Consider the following 7,688-nt stretch of genomic DNA (forward strand, 5'->3'; position numbering starts at 1 on the left):
GATTCCCCCTACCACCCTCCAGTATCTCTCTCACACACACATGCGCACATCCATGTCAAATGCCTATGAAAGCATTCATAGCACCTGTAGTTTTATAGATTATTCGCCTTCATTGCACAGCTACCTATAAATCAATGTCATTAACAATCTCCTGTGTCTTATGACACATTCTTCCAATTTCCTTCTCTCCCTCTCTCTCTCTCAACTACCTCCTTACAAATTCAATCTCAATGCAGATTTCTCCTGGTTCTAAATTGATATTTGCACTGACTGCATTCTCTGTCTCCCCTTCTATCTCTCGCTCTCTCGCTCTCTGTCTGTCTTTCATCACTGTTGTTCCCTATTGAAGCCAGATCCCACCAGAGATGAGTGAAATAATTAAAACAATCGGACTTAGTATCTCATAATTGTGACTTTATTTCTCATAATTGTGAGTTTACATTATATCTATATTTATATTGTAAATGCAAGATATAAACCCACAATTCTGAGATATAAATTGCTATTTTGAGAAATTAAGTCAAAATTGTGAGATAAAGTCACAAATGTTACATTTAAAACCGGAAATGTGAGATATGAAGTCACAATAGCATCTTTATTTCTTGTAATTGCAAGTTTATACAGTACTGTATATCTGTATTTATATTGTCACTGTGAGAAATAAACTCACAATTATCAGATATAAAGTATAAATATTGAGAAATAAGTAAAAATTGCAAGATAAAAAGTCACAATTGAGATATAAACTCAAAATTGAGAGATAAAAAGTCACGATTTCAACTATTTCTCGTAATTGGGAGTTTCTACAGTATATATATATATATATATATATATATATATATATATATATATATATATATATATATAAGGCTGTCAATTTATTAAAATATTGAATTGAATTAATTACATGGTGTCCTGATGAATTAATCATATAATATAATATAATATAATATAATATAATATAATATATATATATATATATATATATATATATATATATATATATATATATATATATATATATATATATATTTCTGTCATAATTTCGAGATATAAACTTACAATTCTCAGATATAAAGTCACAATTGTGAAATATAAAGTTACAATTGCAGGATAAAAAGTAAAAATTGCGAGTTATGAAGTTGCAATTGGAAGATACAATATAAAGTCACAATTCCAAAATATAAAGTCGCAATTGTAAGATAAAAAGTCGAAATTGCTAGTTATGAAGTCACAATTGCGAGATATTAAGTCGAAATTGTAAGTATGTTAAATGTTTTGTAAAGCATCTTTGGAACAACATGTATTGTGAAAAGCACAATACAAATTCATTTAATTGAATAAAATTTAATTTAATTGAATAAAGCTGGTTCGACTTTTGATCAAGCTAGTTTAGATGCCCCTACACACTAGCTTCCCATGCTAATGACCAACACAAAGAACACAACATGCTGTACATTTCAGCAGGTTTATCCTTACTTTATTTCAAGTTTCCTGCAGAAAGAGCATTTATAATTCCACCACAGGACCCCAGAGATTATCACTGCCTCTGCTATTGCCATACTATCCTCTGCCTAGCATAACACATAGCCTCAATATTTAGCACTATGAACACCTGCCTCTGACCTTTGGAAGTAACAAGTCTTGGACTAACTCTCAGCCAACAGTACTTTATATCTAACGTAACAAATCTTTTTGACTGCAATCTCTATCCTGGTGTCCATCCGATCGATGTATTATACACATTTGGAAGGCAGTCCTCTGTTTATGTCTTTGTCAGAGGGAGAGTCGCTGGAGGGGAACAATAGACCAGCTGAAAATTATAGCCCTGCGGATCGACCAGCTCCCCATAATTAAAGCAGACACTTCTCTCCATCCCTCTGGCTTTAAACCCGCATGTTAAACAGAGGCACTGTATTCAAACCGGCGGCTAAATGAATGTTTGACAGCACAGCGACACACAGGTGATGCCTCAGTAAACTCAATTATATAACCTCTGCTCTCCAACTCAGGGGAAGCCTTATTTCAGTCTTGGAATAAAGCCAACCTTAGCTAAAATGAACCAAGTCCACTGATAATTATTTTGTTTGTGAGCACTGCTTATGAACCTGCACATCTTTTTGCAAGGATAATAGTGCTCAGGCCTGAGTGAGAGGGACCAGGTGTGTCCTAGATGGAGGGATAGCCTATGTCATTCTCATCAATAGACTTGCAGGCATTTTTCATAAGCTATAGCTGGTGAACTATAGCATGTCCTGCCAGCAGCAGAGCCAGAATCATTTGCAATTCAGCATGTTGAAATGCTGTCTGAACTGGTGACTTATGCCTGGGTTGAACTGAGATTCAGCCTAGAACCCAAGAGGTTTATGGTGCAAAGTCAGATGACCAATCACTGCGGCAAATGAATAGTTATTTCCTCTGTCTTTCATTCCCCTCACAATCTACTTGACAGTTTATCGACACCGCAAATCTTTCTCTCCTTTCCTTTCTTCTTCCCCTCTTGTCTTCATTCTTTCCTCACTCTTTGACTCACCCAGGTAGTCCTCAAAGCTAAAGTCTGTAATTTCTCTGCCACTAGCGTTACTAAATGGAATCGTGCAATCATGTTGGTCTCATAGAATCATGTTACAATATTACTATACTATACTGTATACTATATAGATTTACGTGGTTCATTGTACATATTGCAACAGTTTCCTGTTAAATAAATACTAGAGGCTTCACAACAATAGCTTTTATGGTGCTTCCACACTTGGTTGGTTTGCTTGGACCGAACCTGAGTTTGTGTGAATATGGCACCACCCCCTATCTGAGGGTTGTCCCCCCTAAAATATCATTAAAATATGTGTATTGTAAATAATATAATGATATATTCTTAAAATAATTGTTTAAGAAATAAAATAATACAAATGCAAACGGGGCAACAACAAAAAAAACCTTGGTGTCCCCTTCAAAAATTGCTCTTGAGAATTGTTTTGTTTATTGTCCCCCCAACATTTTTAGGAAATTTTCGCCCCTGGTGCGTGCGTGTGTGTGTGTGTGTGTGGTATGCATATAAAAAGAAGAATGGTAAAGAAGAATCTCCGCTCCCCTGCAGTGCTCCGGCAAACATCTCTCCGCCTCACCGCTTGACACTTCACTGGTGAACGGACCTCAACATCCTGATTCGCCACAGCGCATCAACAGGTGTAGAGTATCCTTTTAAAAAGCAATTGTATTTGTGTGATATAAATAAATAAATAAATGTGAGGACATGAGTCTCAAGTCGCTTCGCTCATGAATCGCCCTCGTTCTGAGGGATGATTAAGCCTTTCGCGCCCTCCCACCTGCCTCTTCTGTGATACCCGAGGTTTCACACGAGGAGGCACGACGGGGCTGCGAGGTCGAGCAGGATGAATTTGAGGTATATTTTGTCCTAGCACATGCCCCACGAGCCCCTCAAATCTCCACAAAGCGCATGTTTCCTAGTATATTATGTGCGAGACGAGCTCCAACCCTCTGAAGGAGCGTGCAGCCTCATCTTGTTTGGCGGATCTGATGCTGAGAATGATGACGATGTCACGTCTCTCGCCACATCATGCAAATGGTCAGTGGATGATGCTGCTGCCCCTTCCCATGTGAGGGTGAGGAATGTGCACACGCCACTGACAGGGAGTTGCTCTGCATCCTTACAAGGGTGGTCAAGGAGCTTCACCCTGACTGGTCTCCCCCAGAGGAACCTGAACAGTCTCGCCTCGATGAATGGTTCCAGCAGTCCGGATGCCGTCAAACGGCAGCATCCCGCACAATTCTTCCCCGAAGTTCATAATGAACAATCCAAGTCCTGGCGCGCGACCTGATAAGGCACGCTCGCGCAATGACGCCATCCTCTTTAATGTGGATCACGGGAAAGAAAACGGTTATGCCCAATTACCCCCTGTGGAGGAGGCGGATCTGCATTGTGTCTTCCATAGTTTCGTCCGAAGACACGCCAGTGTTACAAGCCAAAATACACAGTCTCATCGTGAAAAACACGATAGAGGTTGTGCCAAATTGTCAAGTGCAAAAAGGGTTTCGGCCAATCCTAGATCGAGACATTAAAAACGCTCACTTTTAAAGCACCTATTCAAAATTATTACTCAGAAACGGATCTTATCACATGTAGGCCCACACGATTGGTTTGCGTTGATAGATCTGAAGGATGCGTACTTTCATATCCAAATTGTACGGCATCACAGGATGTTTTTGGATTCACGTTTGAGGGTCCTGCCCTTCGGACTGTCTTTGGCTCCTCGCACATTCACAAAGCGCATCAGCGCAGTTCTCGCCCCTCTGAGACTGAGCGGCATGCGCATCTTGAACTACCTTGCCAATTGGCTGTTACTGCCGCAATCAGAGGCTTTTTTTTATGCCAGCACAGACTTACTGCCTCAGCCATTCTACAGTGTCCATCTTAGTTCAAACTGGGGAGAACATTTCCATTGAAATTTGTTTCGGAAAGCATTGGGATTTGTGGCGGCGGCATCCGTCATCCATCATCTTTTACACATGAGACCTCTTCAGTGCTGGCTGAAGCGCCCTGTGCCACGACAGGCTTAGTGCCAAGGACGCATGCGCATCACTGTATCCCGCCACTGTATAGCTGCTTTAGCACCCTGGACAGCTCTTGCACTTTACCAGCGAGGTGTCGCGCTGGGGCAAGTTGTCACGCAGTTCCTAAAGCCATTGGCGGTATTTATAGCCTTAAAGGCTTTTCATTCAGAAATATCAAACTGTCATGTCCTGGTTCGCTCAGACAACATGACAGTTGTGACATATATAAACCGCCAAGGAGGAATTCAGGAGACTTCACCCTCAAACTGTATTGAGGATTTGGTAAATATCTGGCAAAGCATAAATCGATCTATTTGCCTAAGTGGAGAATACCTACTGTCCCCTCTGGTACTCTAAGTCCCAAGTTGTCAGGCAGAAAGTGGTGACCACAGATGCTTCCAACACAGGTTAGGGTTGAGTGCGATGGCACCTGGACAGGTGCGAGGTGCTTGTGGCACATCAACCGCTTAGAGCTATCGGCTGTAATTCTAGCCTTAAATGCTTTCAGTCAGAAATAGTCAGCTGTCAGTCCAAAAATGCATTTCCTCCGGTATGCTTGATCCACTCTGTCATATGCAAAGTTTGAGAGGAGATTTAAATGGTTCTATTAGTTGCACCAAAATGGCCCAATCAGCCAGGGATCTCCTCTCTCAGGTGCAATGCACAATTTGGCATCCCCAGCCCCAGCTGTGGAACCTGCATGTATGGCCCCTAAACGGAGTGCACTACACGCACCAGAACTGACACGTTCAGTCATGAACACTATTTTACAAGACAGAGCGCCTTCCACAAGATGCCTCTAAGCACTAAAATGGAAGGCGTTCACTGATTAGTGTCTCTCACACAGAGAGGACCCAGTAAACTTCTCCATACATGACACCCTGTCAACACTCAAAGTGTATGTGGATACTATATCTGCGTATCACGCACATGAAACAGGCGCCTCTATAGGTAAGCGTGATTTAATCATAAAGTTCCTTAAAGGAGCAAGATGATTAAACCCAACTCGGCCAGCTACAGTCCCTACTTGGGACTTAACTTTGGTCCTAAATGCTAAACGGGTAGGTGACATGCATGCATTATCAGTCTAATTAAGTTTAATTTGTGTTAAAGCACACTCAACTAGAGGCATGGCCTCCTCATGGGCATGGACGAATGGTTTGTCCATACCTATGTTTTGCAGCAGGATGGTCCCCGCAAAACACATTCCCAGTGCACTTGCTATTCATTGGCCATATATATATATATATATATACTTATGCCCATCCATTTAAGTACGGGCTCCCCATAATTTACACAACCGTCTGCATTCAGGCTGTTATAATTCCATAAAGACACAAGCACTTTATTATAAATAAACTCCCTTCCCGACTGGGTTCATAAGGAGTTAATTCATACTATATGACTATAGTTCATATAGTCGTTATGAGTGCTCTCCTCCTGGCCATCACGAGGGTCACTCACTGCTGCATGCTCATGTTGGTCACTGCCCCATAAGACTGCACCGCCATGTTTCCACTCTGGGAAGTTATGTCATGTAGTGCGCCGTGATGAGATTCTGTTCCCCATATGCATTCATAAACGCAATGTCATGTGCATTGAGTCGAAAGGGAACGTCTCGGTTACGTACGTAACCTCGGTTCCCTGAGACGAAGGGTTCTTGAGGCACGAGCAATGCGCTCTTTGTTCTCAGTCAGAAATTGTAAAGAAATTATGTATGTGCACCTGTTTTTATAGTGGTCAGTTTCGTGCCAAAACAAGCGGGGCTCAAACACCATAGCTGACATTAGAATATTGACGTTATTGTAGAGAGGTTTCAAATAGGTCGTGAATGAAGGCAACTCAGTCTTTTCATGCATATAATATGCTTGTTTTCTGAAACGGACAGCCAAACTATCACAAAAGCATCACAATAACAATTTTAAACTTGTATACTCACAGTGAACACATGCTTATCGAGCCTGATTATCTGATGCACGCACTCACACACAATGCCTGAGACATCAAACATTGCATTGGCAAACTGGACTGCTGAAATGATTTGTTCATTTCTTTTTTACAGCTATAAAAATGAAATAAAACAAAGACAGTACAGCACACATAATCCATTTGTTCACATGTTTACTATATTATATACAGTACTTAAATAAAATAAAATAAAGTACAATTAAATGTCACAGATGAGTATAATGAAAATTTTAAAAAAATTCTGAAAGGAATTTGAGTAGGTGTTTGAAACCTCCATACACAACCTCTTCAAGAGAAAACACACTTTTGTGCAGTTGGACTTTTGACTCTAAATCTTACTGTTACTGAGATATAGACCTTGTGACAACTTTCACATGTGACAGCACTCTTCCCTATATACCAGACCAGTTAAAGAAAAATAACCTGAATCACCTAAAGTGTAACCACCTACTGCGGACAAATGCACATACATCACTCTCTTTTCTCTCCTCTTTATTCTCTCTTCATTGAGTACACCAGCTTCAAATGCATCTGTGCTTTTTTCCAACCCTGTATATGTCTGTATTTTACACTACTTGCCATTTCCTGTCCCTTAGGCACTACACCACAGGACAGGCCACTGGAGTAAGAAGCAGTAGCCTGGCAACAACAAGTCAACATTAAATGAATGCAATTTCATCCATTTTTTCACACTTTAATACATTATTGTCTCCCGAGTGAAATACTGCAGTCTTCTGAGTCCAGGACTCCTGCTCTCCATTGTTGTCCTATTCTTTAGAAATCCTTTCCTATGTTACATTACCAATGTCTAACTTTACAAATCCAGTTACAAAACTCCATAGCACTATAATGAGGGAGAATATAGCCTGCCAGGTGCTTACAACTTGTAATGCTATCTTGATTGGTCTATGTTGTTATGACCTGTTCTTGTTATTAGATCAGGAACTCACAGGCAGATTAATTCAGCCTCTCGTGTTTTGCTCTTTTCCATTCAATTTTACCTCCTACTAACAAATCTGCACCACATGTTCCAATCATTCCATTGTCAACACAACTTGCAATAAAAACCCTTAGAATGCGCAACTCTGCTCTAGTATAAGCTGATAGAAATTGCATTTTTTTATATATGTACTTCTATTGACATTTGT

This window comes from Xyrauchen texanus, chromosome 19 (genome assembly GCF_025860055.1).
Source record: "Xyrauchen texanus isolate HMW12.3.18 chromosome 19, RBS_HiC_50CHRs, whole genome shotgun sequence".
In the NCBI taxonomy this organism is placed as follows: domain Eukaryota; kingdom Metazoa; phylum Chordata; class Actinopteri; order Cypriniformes; family Catostomidae; genus Xyrauchen; species Xyrauchen texanus.